The 13,910-nt window shown below is 39.4% G+C and overlaps 1 long non-coding RNA gene across 1 annotated transcript in view; it reads right to left on the bottom strand.

The window, feature by feature from the left end:
* LOC307226585 overlaps nucleotides 1–12,163 on the bottom strand; it is a 168,633-nt gene extending 156,470 nt beyond the window's left edge. Inside the window, exons 1-2 of the long non-coding RNA XR_013843509.1 lie at nucleotides 12,096–12,163; nucleotides 10,151–10,202 (exon numbers count right to left, since the gene is read on the bottom strand). This is a non-coding gene — a long non-coding RNA (uncharacterized lncRNA). The remainder of the gene's footprint in view (nucleotides 1–10,150; nucleotides 10,203–12,095) is intronic.
* Nucleotides 12,164–13,910: the final 1,747 nt, after the last annotated feature.

Here is a 13,910-nt window from a genome sequence, read left to right as displayed (position 1 = left end):
ATTACTTTAAAAATATTAAATAGACTGCTCATTGCCTGACTACTAATCAGATGCTTATTAGTGTTTTTGGTTGTGGGGGAGGAGGTTGTTGTTGGTGTTGTTTATATTATTTTTTGTATCTTTATTTTCAATCTTATTATGATTTATGTGGAAATTGTTCAGTTTGATTGTGTATTTTCTGATGTTCTATTTATTCCTTATGACTACGGTTGTAATTGTTTTCATCTTGCAAGCCTTTACCCAGTTCCAGAGTGTCCCACCACAATCCTATGGAACCCTTGATCCAACCTCATAGAATACATATATTACAGCATTTTAACTAATATTACAGAAGAATTTTCTCTATCAAGGTTAAATTCTTTCAAAAGTAACTCAATTTTAAGATTCACCAAAGAGAGAAAAATGATTAATCAAGTTATTGTGTGCAGGTTCCATTTACTTTAACACCACGGCTCACACCCTTTTATAATACATATTTATCAGTATTTGATGATGCAGAACAACATTTTCTTGTAGATTAATTATATGATTAAAACAGAGATTACTTTGCTGCTGCCAAGATAATGCGGCATACGAATGAAAAGCTATAGAGAGAGATACAGTTATAATAGCAACAACAATAACATGAGAACCAGAGATGCAAGACACAGATTAGGTCATGCACTAGTCAGACACAATGTATGACTTCAATGTTTAAATAAAAAAAAAGAAAATATCACAAAGAGATATTACAGTTTTTGTAATTATTTGAAATGGATGAAGACTGCTTCAAACTGAACATGGTCAAAGACATCAAAGATCAACACATTCCTTTAATGTGAAAATCTGAAAGATCATCACAGAAATATTCTTTGAAACTAGAATAGTGTTTTGTTTTGGGCAAAGTAGCAATTTTTCCCAGTTTTAGAAATCTAAATCTCGTCAGGACCAGGATCTAGGTACAGCAATGAAAAATGGGAAGTAGTACTGGCTGCATCATACATAGGCCCATGTACAGTTAGCCCACTGCAAACTTGAAAAGTTGTCCCCTCATATAAAGTTTAATTTTATTACTCAGCAGGGTTAGGGGTTAGGGTGGTTGTGAGTGGTGGATGATGGCTAGATTCACAAAATGGATACACTGTGTATCAGAACAAAATTAAGAAAGAATAAAGCCCCAACTTCAAGGCTTTATGAATCTGAAGTTCTGTTTGTAGTTTATTTCTTGTTCTTTCTTGAAATTTCCCTTTGGCAACTAAGTTGAAAAGAATAAGAAATTATAGCAAATGCCTTTGGACCTCTCTTCATCACTCCCCACTTCCTAATAAAAATGCGGCAAGAAATCTTTTCTCTGGATATTGTGTTACTGTTCACACTCCATAATGTAGAAAGTGTCACCTCTCAGTATAGTCATTGCAATATGAAGGAAAAAGCACAAAACTTAGTTAATATTGTTATTCAGAGTAAGGAGGGAATGTGTGGACCTGTACAGAAGCCTTAGCAATAGTTCTGTAGTTTCAACCTATGTATTACAGCCTTTATATTTACGGTTGTGCCAATCCAACTAAACTTAACTGTGACTGAATTCCCACTAAAACCACTAGAATAGAAGTTAGTCTAAACTCCCTTTTCTCCATTGCTTTCAGTGGGACTTCAGTGGGACTAACTTTTGCTGGATCAGGGCCATTGTGTTTGTTCCCAGATTTCTGCTGGTCAGAAAAGAAAGTCCATCCATCGTCGGCTTCAGACATTTGTAAATTATTTGGTGGATGGGAAAGGGGAGGGAAGAGAGTTGTATAATTGAATTAGTGTTCAAATGAAGCTATTCATTACCTTTAGTTCTTAGTGGTGGTAAATGCCTATTCTAGGACTTTGCATAGACAGAAAACTAAGTACAGGCCTGCAAACTTCTAGAATTTCCATTTCATTTCTTGCTTCATTAATTTCATTAACTTACAAATTGATGAATTCATAGAATTAAAAAGCCATTTACTTTTAATATTTCTTAAAATCACTTTTGCCAAGTATTCAAACCTTTTAATCTGTACTTTTAAATTCCAGCTGTAATTGTTTTCATCAGAGGCATAATTGAACTTCTATGAATTGCATATCAATGTAGCTTGGTTTCCAAAAGCCAGACACAAAAGGCACTCTTTCGTCAACAGCAAAGGATAATAGTTTCTAAAATGGATGGCACATTGTTTGTCTTGCAAGATCAGTGATTTGCTGTAGTTTTAACATGCTAGCAGGAGAAGGAATGGAAGGGAGCAATGATTTATTAGGGAGTAATCAAAGGGACTGTATGGAATTCTTTTCTCATATAAAAGACAATATGAGGGTCATGTTCACTTCCTTCCTTTTACTTACTGTTTTTTTCCCCTTTCAAAGGAATAGTGATCAACAATGTGGAAATACGTGTGAGACTGAAAGTGCTTTCCCCCCACTCTATGCACAACACTTAACAACACACCCTCATACTGATTTAGGAAACTTTCTTTTTTTATATATTAAAATTTTTATTACATTTTCAGTTTACAGAAAAGAAAAAGAAGGACAAACCAGAAAAAAGAAAGAAAGAAAAACAATCCAACTTTCAAAATACATTTTTAGGTTACTAACTGGACTTCCCCACATCTCCCTCACCCTGTGTTCCCCACAACAAACATATCAGCAAATTATTACCTTGTTTCGTATCTTATTTATATCTTTCAGAGTGTTTTACTTCTAAATTTAAAGTACCTTTTGTCAAATATTTATACCTTAAGATAATACATAAAATAACTTTAAATTTCAACTTTTTCTTACTTATAACTTAACTTTCTATTTTCCTAATCTAATTGCAGGAGCTAAAATTTCCAAGTCATGCAGATTCTTAACATTCATACAACTTATAATGTTTTTGTAAATAGTCCTTAAATTTCTTCCAGTCCTCTTCCATTGTCTCTTCTCCCAGATCTCGGATTCTGCCAATCATTTCAGCCAGTTCCATATAGTCCATCAACTGCGTCTGCCACTCTTCCAGCGTGGGAAGGTCTTGTATCTTCCAATATTTTGCAATGAGTATTCTTGCTGCTGTAGTTGCATACATAAAAAAAGTTCTATCCTTCTTTAACACCTTTTGGTCCACAATGCCCAGGAGGAAGGCCTCTGGTTTCTTAGGGAAGGTGTATCTAAACACCTTTTTTAACTCATTATAGATCATTTCCCAGAAGGCCTTCACTTTTGGACAAGTCCACCAAAGATGAAAGAATGTCCCTTCAGCCTCCTTACATTTCCAACATTTATTATCAGACCGATGATATATTTTTGCAAGTTTGACTGGGGTCATGTACCACCTATATATCATTTTCATAATATTTTCCTTCAGGGCATTACATGCCGTGAATTTCATTCCAGTGGCTGGTTTAGGAAACTTTCTGATGGTAACAGCTGTTCAACAGTGGAACAGACTCCCTCAGGTGGAACAGTGGAACAGACTCCTTTCATTGGTGGTTTTCCAAGTTGAAATTGGATGGCCACCAGTTTTGCATGCTTGAGATTTCTGGGGGTTCGACTAGATGACGATCAGGGTCCAACTCTACAAGTCTATGATTCTATGTTTAATCCCTGGCATCTCAATGTAGGATTGGGAATGCCTCCTGTCTGAAATGCTAGAGGGCTGCTGACAGTCAGAGTAGACAATACTGATCTAGATGGACCAATGGTCTGACTTGCTATAAGGCAACCTCCTATGTCCCTATACTCTATTGACTACCACAATAGGCAGGAGACTACTAATAATTCAGCAGGCATTTCTTCCTATATATTTCCAGAATATCTATAAATATGGTGTGATAACAGCTGAAACTGCTGGAAATGAGTCTAAAGCATACTGCACTCATCAGTCATATTGTAAGTCAATTAGCCACTCAGCACAATGGGATATTCTTGAAATAGGAACCATGTACATGGCAGTAAAACTGCATCTGGTGCTGTTTCATTGTGATTTCATTAGCATAACAATGAGCCATATAAAAATACAAATTAGAAACCTCCAATTCCACTTAAGGAATCTCTTCCAAACCTTCACAAAAGTACATATTGACAATGGCAAGGTTCTGACTCAATTTCAATGGAAAAATTCCAGGGACAGCTGGATCTCTTATGATTGGGGGTGAAAAAGAAACGAGTTCTGAAGATTCATGAAGCAGTGATGATACTGGAAAGCAGATTGTAAGACAATGCAATTTACCGTTAGGCTGGCTTACAGGCCAGTCCTATGAAATCCAGTACTGGAACAACAACTCAGAAAAGTGTTTACCAGGTTGTCAGGGTACCAGTATCAACAAAATGCTGTACCTGATCCCCTGCCCATTCTGGCCCATTAGAGCTGCAGAGGTAGGAATGTTCCTGCACCGTACTCAGAAGAGACCAATAAGACAAAGACATAATTCCACATAGTTCATACCCAATCATGGAACTGTTGCAATTCAGTGCTGCAAGATGAAGTGGTGGGATCCTGAAGTGGATATTTTACAATGCAGGAAAATGATTTCCAACAAGTGCTACCAATTTAATGGTTTCAGTCAGTGTTTTTTTTTTCTGGGGGAAACTCAGGGGTATGCATACCCATAAACATTTTGTGAATCTAAGTTTGGGGCAGTATTTCAATATGAGTAGGAAAATGAGAGTACCCCTAAACATTTTTTTAAAGAAAAAAAAGGACTGGTTTCAGTTACCCCATTCCTGAGGGGTTAGAAAGGGGCAACAACTCAGGCAGAGTGTGAAATCATGGGCACAATTCCCCCAACAGATACAACTTGTTTCATTCATGTACCTAATAATGTAATTATTGGCCCAAGAAAGGTGGGGTTTTTGGGGGGGTGGGGCTGCCACACACTAAATACCTCAATACAGTAGTTGCTCATAAAACCAGCCAGTTTAGAAATGTAACAACTTTTTCAAGTTCATTAAAGAGCCAAACTTTCTGCACCTTTGTGACATGCATTTAAAATAAAATAAAATAAAATAAAATTACACCCACGCTTGGGCTGTAATATTTGGCCAGTGGGTATGGTAATCTAGGGAGCAATATGGAAACAATGTTCTGACACTCATTTCATTGATTGTCTTTTACAACAGATCAAAATGTTTGCTAGCAGATGCATGCTCAAGTGTTTTATGCTGGCAAAGCTGCAAAAAATAACTGTGTATGAATCAAACCACATATTTCTTGCTGTTTAAAAGAACCCATAATGTGCTGTGGTTTAAGAACAAGCTGTTATTTTTTTGTCTCTGAAAAATATGTGACTTTAACTAATGTGCTGCAAAATCCATGCACACCAGGAGACTAAAGGATGAATTTTTAGACTTAAGTAAAATGACCTGTTCTCTTGGCTACAATACAAATGCTTAGGATTACATTTTCAGTGTGTATGTCCAGGGATTTCTCTAAAGGAAAGTACTGTAGCCAAAGATTTAAGTGCTAAAATTACGGTCTTGAAGGGAAAAAAAATGAAGGAGCTTGTAAATGGAAACAATGATGATACATTAATTTTGTGGTTTCTACAGAGTTACTATTTTCTGTCTTTGCAACAGGGACAACATGTAATAAGGCCATCCCTGGGATAGTAAAGGAAGTGTTTGCACCGCAAGTTCTTCTGTTTGGTACACAAGAGGTTCCATTTATCTAGTTGTATCAGCCTTAATTAGGATTAGGAAGTCCCACAACCTTCCCAATCCATGCTTTCTTCAAGAGATGCTATCCCTGTGTTTTAGACCACCAAAACTGTAGTTTTTATCCTCCTCCCTCACAAAACTTTTTTTTGGGGGAGGGGGCAGATTTTGTGTCCAGCTTCTGAATGAAAAAAGGTGAGGTGCAGTAATGGTTGCATGTATGAATTTTTCATATATGATTTTATCAGTTATTATAGACTGTCACTAAAATAGTTCATTGGAGAGGCTATGCATTAGCACTGTACATTTTACCACTAAGGAAAACTTATGAGTTGGATTTTATATATTTTTATATGTGCATTTTTAAAGATGCATCACAACGTTAGTGGCAATCTCCCAATTGTTCACATATGTATAGACCCCAGGTGTGCTAGTTATTTTGGATCTAGAACTGCAACTTCTCCCAGTACTTCTCTCCCCCCCCCCCATATTTATAAAATCACAACAACAAGCACACCTGGGTTCCATACATGTGTACAATTTAGAATACAATGAGGTTTCCTAACATATAAACACTTGAAAATGTACAAGCAGTACACTCTGAATGCTTGGAAATTAAAGTCTGTCTGTATGGAGCAAAAGTGGCTGCAATGATTTGGGGTCTATAAAATCACAGAATGAGGGCTCTGCATCGTTAATGGTCTTGCTAGGTATTCCTTTTAAGATTGGCCTTTAATATAAATGAATAAAATGTGCAATCTGTTATTTCCTTAATTTCTGTGTTTACTGACTCATTGTTGTTGCTTTTGTTAAGGCTATTTCTTTTCGTACCCATTTATTTCCTTACAGAACTGCTTTGATTATGAATAAATTTCAGATTTATCTCTCCAATGGCCCAGAGGGAAAGATGATATATCTATCAGAGTCTCCTGTACAATTTTGACTCTTCTCTATTTCCTCAGTGTCTTGCATCCAGGCATAAGTGCCCATTTTTGTTTTGCTGATCAAAATATGCCCACAACAGTATCAAACAGAAAGCTGCAACCCTTCACTTCTCCATTCTTTTTTAAATAAAAGACCCCTGTTCCCAAATTTCCAGAATGATGCCTCTTTCTAAGTCACCTCTTTCTTTCTGCAAATAAAAATCCAAATCCATAACATCCAAATCTGAACATAAGAGGACAACTGGATGCCTAGGAGAAACCTATAAGCAGGACCTGCAAAAAAAACCCAACAGCATTCTCTCTTCTTGCCATTCCCAGCAGCTGGTATACAGAGGCATACTTCCTCTGACAATCATTGGTAGTCTTTGACTCCATGAATTTGTCTAATCCTCTTTTAAAGCCATTTATATTGGCAGCCATCATTACTTCTGTGTGAGAGAATTCCATAGTTGGACTAAGCACTGTGTGAAAAGTGTACTCTCTTTGGTCTGTCCTGAATCTTCCAACATTTGGGTTTATTGATTGGGCCAAGGTTCTAGTACTATGAGAGTGGAGGGAAAAAACTCCTTTCTATCCGCACCATGAATAATCTTAAACATCTCTGTCATGCCCCCCCCCCCAGTCATAGGATTTGGTACTTCTCTATAGACATTGTTGCTACTGCTCTCCATACAACTACCAACAAGAATCGGTTAGGCAGTTATGATTATGTCTATTTTCTCAACATGAATCAATTATGCAAACCTCATCCTGAGAAATATACATGATTGTCCCAGTACAAATTACCTTATTCCTCTCAAACATAGCATCAATCTCAATCTCATGAAAAGTGATCTTCTGATACTGCCCTTCTTTCCCAAAAGCTTCACTCATGCATAGCTTACTTTCTATCTCATACGGAGAGGCATACATGCCCAGGGCGATGACGATGTATATTTTTAGTAAAACATCTCCTTTTAGAACACCTGTGAAAAACAGCCAAGGAGGTGTTTTTGGCTGACTTGGCGTGCAAGAAGTGTTATACTAAAAAGAGCTGCATCCGCCTTCTCTTATATGAACACATCTTTGTGTGCTAGAAAGCACCATACAGGAAAATAAGCAAATATTCATGCAACCCCCCCCCCCCAAAAAAAACTGCGTTGGGCGAAAAATAAACCAGTGGCTTAAATGTAATACAGTCACCTAAACCTGTATTTAGTTAATATGCCTGTTTTATCAGCTCTCTGTTAATGTCACAGTCAAAACCCCTGAGGTTTCCTCAATTCAGGGGTATGGAACCCCCAGCCCACAGGCAATAACTAGATCTCTCTATATGCCACCAGGGACTCTTCCCAGGCCTCAACCCTCATCAGCCTTCCTCAGGTGCTTTTGCATGGCTGGAATGCATCACTCAAGTACGGTCATGCTTCTTCCTTACCTGGATGAAATATGGAAAAATGTGTATGTGGTGTGTATGTGTGTAGAAACCCTTGAATTTTGACTGACTGGAATGTACAAAGGTAAGAATCACACCTGTCACATCACCAAATTTTGCTTTTGGTACCCAGCACCAAAGGTGCTAACCCCAGAAAGTTTCCATTAAGGGAGCATGGCCCTTGCTCTAACCCCCCCCCCTCTAGATCATGTGTTATAACCTTAAGGATTTATGTACATCCTGGATAACATTCTACCTGATGCTTCAGGTGAATGCATTTTCTTAAATATCGTATCTTAGAATCTTGTAATTCTAGATCCATAATTCTCCACCAATTCTTAGCACTTGCTGTGGTGAGCCTAGTCAACTGAAAAGAAATCTGGTAGCACAAAAATCTTCTTGAATCATAGTCAGTCAGTGGGTATAACTAACTCAGATCTATAACTCATTGACTCAAGCACAGATCATTGCAGCACATTATATGTAGGGCTGCCTCTGAAGATACTTCATAAACATAAGCTGGTTGGTACAGAATTCAGTGGCCAGATTGCTCACCGAGGCAAGACGGCATATTACATCAGTTCTGGCTGGAGTGCATTGCCTACCAATTAGTTTCCAGGACCAATTCAAAGTGCTAGTTTTAACCTATTAATACTTAAACAGCTCAGGACTACAACACCTCAAGGACCGCCTCTCCCCATATGAACCAGCTTGGACCCTGCAACCATCATCTGTGGACCTTCTTTGTGTGCCTCCTCCAGAAGAGGTCCAAAGGGTGGCAACATGAGAACGCATTTGTTGCCTTCATTAAATAAGTTTAGGCACCATGTGAAAACATTTCCCTATAACTAGGCCTTTGGCTGATTAACATCCTATGGCAGTGGCGGCCAAACCTGGCCCTCCAGCTGTTTTTGGACTACAATCCCCATCATCCCTGACCTGTTAGCTAGGGATGGTGGGATTTGAAGTCCAAAAACAGCTGGAGGGCCAAGTTTGGCCATTTAAAATGTCCTATGGCATTTTAAATGTGTTTGTGGGGAGGGGGGTTGTTAATTTCTTTCTGTTTTATTACCGTACGTATTTTGTGACTGTCGAATGAAGAATGGTATACAAATCTAATAAATAATAATAATAATATCCAAATCAGGGAGAAATCCAGTAGTATAGTATAATCAATAGAATGGTATAATCTATCAGTATGAACAATCACAGTCTGACTTTAGGGCTATAATATCCAACCAGTAATAAGAGGAGGAGTTTGGATTTGATATCCCGTTTTATCACTACCCTAAGGAGTCTCAAAGCGGCTAACATTCTCCTTTCCCTTCCTCCCCCACAACAAACACTCTGTGAGGTGAGTGAGGCTGAGAGACTTCAGAGAAGTGTGACTAGCCCAAGTTCACCCAGCAGATGCATGAGGAGGAGTGGAGACGCGAACCCGGTTCACCAGATTACAAGTCCACTGCTCTTAACCACTACACCACACTGGCTCTCATAACATTGTATTATTCCTTAAACAAGTTTCCCCGGCTTTTGCCCTGGAACAACAAGCTTTGCAGTTATGATGAAGTGTCACACCATATGGCGGCTGCGTGGAGCAGAGAGAAAGGTTGAGTGGGTTGAATACAGCTCACGTAGATTTTTTTTGCGAAGCCCTGACAATGGAGACAGCTTGGAAGGCAATGTGAATGTTCCGTTCCGTTCTGCCTAAACCTGAAAGCAATAGACAAAGCTTGACAAAAAGCACCCAGAGAAGCTCAGAAAATATCAGGAATGTCCTTCAGTGAAGTTTAATTATAGGCCTCCTTTGTTTCTGCATTTCTTTAACGACTCTTCTCTGACAAGCATACAGGACTACTTGGGAGGTTAATTATTGCTGGGTATTTTTTAAGGCATGGAAGGTATTGCCCTTTGTTGCATGATATGGTAGGTGAACCAAGACGACTAGCAAAGCAAATAATAGCATGTGAACCGGTGGATACAATTTAAATCACAGAAAGAACCATGCCAGGTGTCTCAGTACCTTGCCATGAAAATCAAACTCCTAGTAAATTAAATTAACTTTGTGTGATGGGGAAAAGTTGCAAATATCTCCTTGAGTTCTTCCTGTGAATTCTAAATGAGCATTGCTCTGAGGAAAAATAAAACCCACACTTACCTCCCTCACATCAAGTATCTTCTTAGATCTCATGGCCCTAGGGAGAGGGCTTCTAAAGAAAAAGATGAAAGCAATATTTTACAGTAATAAGAACAGGCAAGCATTTCACAAAAGAAAATAATACACATAGCAACCCTCCACCTCGATAAGACAATGGGCACGCATGCTGCATCCGTCTGGATTCCTTGAATTAGTATGATCTACATTACATTGGGACGCGGGTGGCGCTGTGGGTAAAACCTCAGTGCCTAGGACTTGCCGATCGCATGGTCAGCTGTTTGAATCCCCACGGCGGGGTGAGCTCCCGTTGTTCGGTCCCAGCTCCTGCCCACCTAGCAGTTCGAAAGCATGTCAAAGTGCAAGTAGATAAATGGGTACTGCTTTATAGTGGGAAGGTAAATGGCGTTTCTGTGTGCTGCTCTGGTGCCGGTTCGCCGGAGCAGCTTCGTCACGCTGGCCACGTGACCCGGAAGTGTCTGCGGACAGCGCTGGCTCCTGGCCTCTAGAGTGAGATGAGCGCACAACCCTAGAGTCTGTCAAGACTGGCCCATACGGGCAAGGGTACCTTTACCTTTATGTTACATTGATTCTGAGGAGGTCAATAAACAATATGTGGCATGACCCACATTTATAATTAACGAGCAGGTCAAAACTAATGCTTTGATTTCAGGGCGGTCACAACTAATGCAGTGCATGCTCATGATTATTCTGAAACTAGGAATTTAGATTTGTGTGCTATCCAGAAATCTGTGATGCCAAATGCTCTTAATGCTTGCAAGAGCTTCCCACTCCCAATTTTAAATTTTCTTAAGCCATGTATGCTTTAAAGGACACTTTTAGCAGAGCTTTCTGGTGGTCTATAAGCATTTCCTGCTTTTGGAAATCCTACCCCAAAGCAAATCCTTTAGTTATGCATTTTAGCTTCTGCGTTCTGCATTTGTTTCCTTGCATAAAGTATTTAGGTACTTTTCAAAATGTGAGTTATTCAGAGAACAGAGCAAGCAGAGACCAGGACTGTTTCAAAACCTGTGCTAAAGTAATACTTCCTAATTAACATTTGTGAAATTGTGACACCTGAAAACTAAAGTCACCATGCAAGTGTCCATTGGAGATTCAAGTTGACTCCACAGGGTCATCAATGTCTATATCAGAGGAGGAGAATCTGGGGACCTCCAGGTGTTGGACTTTAGCTTCCATCAGCCCTAGGCAGTGTGACCAATGGGGAGGGGAGTCCCTATCCCTGGGTTAACTAAAGTACTAAAGTACTAACTAAATTACACATGGGGATGTTTAACTAAAAGTGAAAAGTCTCTGGTACATTGGTTAAAAGGTTTGAGAAGTTTCAAGTTCCTCCCATATTACCACCTAATGGTCTGGACTGAGCAAGAAGAATGCAAACTATTAAGAGATGGTGGGCAGTGAGGCATCCATCTATTTTAATCTGCAACTCGTCCCATGCCATGCCATAGGTCTAGGTAACTCTGTACGCTCTATTTTCTATTGGCAGTTTGCTATTAAGCCAAGAAAACAGGGCCAAGCACTGTGTTTCTCCCCTATGCCATCTCCCATTCCTTCTAACATCCAGAGATTGCAGAGTAGATAAAGCAGGAGCTCTCTTACCAATCTAAAAACAATTTTCAATGAGTAAAACATTGTTCTGCAATTGTTAGGTCACTTGACCCAGGGTAGCCCCCACTGAATACTACAGAAGTATACTACAATAAAAGGTTTAGGGAGGAGGAGGATTACTCAGTTCGGCTGCAGTTAAGATTTCTCTTATCCAAAGAAAATAAATGATTATCCAAGGCCTCCCAGCACATGGATTTACAATATTCTTTTCCCGTGAAGTCTTAAAATAGAAGTAACAGAATGAAGGTGTATTTTTTAAGGAGGCAACTCCATCCTTTCTATCTATAAATTATATTTATTAGGAAATTGTTCTTACCATATTATTTGCCATCCATTTGTCTTCATTGCCCTCATTAAAGGCAAGCTCAGGCCTTAATTTCTTTTCTGTGAAAAAAGAAATCATGAAATTGAACAGATAAACCTCAGAAGTGTTACCAGGGGTGAGAAATGACAAAAGAAAAATTAGATAATTAGAAAGACCTCTATAAAACTGCAAATTCATCAGCCATTTTGAACTGTATATAGATTTACTGGAAAGGGAAATGGTTGCAATAGGAAATTGCAAGGAATAGGAAATCAAGGCAATAGGAAATTGCCTTGATTTCAGCAAAGCATTTGACAAGGTGCCCCATGATATTCTTGTAAAGAAGCTGGTAAAATGCGGTCTTGACTATGCTACCACTCAATGGATTTGTAACTGGCTGACTGACCGAACCCAAAGGGTGCTCATCAATGGTTCCTCTTCATCCTGGAGAAGAGTGACTAGTGGGGTGCCACAGGGTTCTGTCTTGGCCCCGGTCTTATTCAACATCTTTATCAACGACTTGGATGATGGACTCAAGGGCATCCTGATCAAATTTGCAGATGACACCAAACTGGGAGGGGTGGCTAACACCCCAGAGGACAGGATCACACTTCAAAACGACCTTGACAGATTAGAGAACTGGGCCAAAACAAACAAGATGAATTTTAACAGGGAGAAATGTAAAGTATCGCACTTGGGCAAAAAAAATGAGAGGCACAAATACAAGATGGGTGACACCAGGCTTGAGAGCAGTACATGTGAAAAGGATCTAGGAGTCTTGGTTGACCACAAACTTGACATGAGCCAACAGTGTGACGCGGCAGCTAAAAATGCCAATGCAATTCTGGGCTGCATCAATAGGAGTATAGCATCTAGATCAAGGGAAGTAATAGTGCCACTGTATTCTGCTCTGGTCAGACCTCACCTGGAGTACTGTGTCCAGTTCTGGGCACCACAGTTCAAGAAGGACACAGACAAACTGGAACGTATCCAGAGGAGGGCAACCAAAATGGTCAAAGGCCTGGAAACGATGCCTTATGAGGAACGGCTAAGGGAGCTGGGCATGTTTAGCCTGGAGAAGAGGAGGTTAAGGGGTGATATGATAGCCATGTTCAAATATATAAAAGGATGTTACATAGAGGAGGGAGAAAGGTTGTTTTCTGTTGCTCCAGAGAAGCTGACACGGAGCAATGGATCCAAACTACATGAAAGAAGATTCCACCTAAACATTAGGAAGAACTTCCTGACAGTAAGAGCTGTTCGACAGTGGAATTTGCTGCCAAGGAGTGTGGTGGAGTCTCCTTCTTTGGAGGTCTTTAAGCAGAGGCTTGACAACCATATGTCAGGAGTGCTCTGATGGTGTTTCCTGCTTGGCAGGGGGTTGGACTCGATGGCCCTTGTGGTCTCTTCCAACTCTATGATTCTATGAAATACTTACCTGGAAGATGCCAGAGCCTTAACAAAGATAATGGTAAAGTTACTGAAACTGCAGGTTTTACTAAAAGGAAGGAGCTGAATCTAAATTCTCATCCAGCTCCATGACACATCAGTGAGATAATGGCTGAATGATAATAAAAGTATTTTAATGGCTGAATGATAATAAAAGTATTCTTTTTCCATTGATCTAGCATACTGTGGCCTATGAAACATCCTTCTGGTACAGCAGAATCCTATACATCTTTACTCATAATAAACTTCATTCTGAGGGTTGTATTTAGGATTTTGTTCTAAGGACAGAATATGATCAGGTTCTGTCAACTGATGAGATAAAAGATTTGACGGATGTCTCACTGATAGAATTCCAGAAGAACTGATCCTCTGACAGAA

This window comes from Podarcis cretensis, assembly GCF_951804945.1.
Source record: "Podarcis cretensis genome assembly, chromosome: 1".
Taxonomy (NCBI): domain Eukaryota; kingdom Metazoa; phylum Chordata; class Lepidosauria; order Squamata; family Lacertidae; genus Podarcis; species Podarcis cretensis.
The sequence above is the reverse complement of the archived record's forward strand: the minus strand, read 5'-3'. Positions and strand labels throughout refer to the sequence as shown.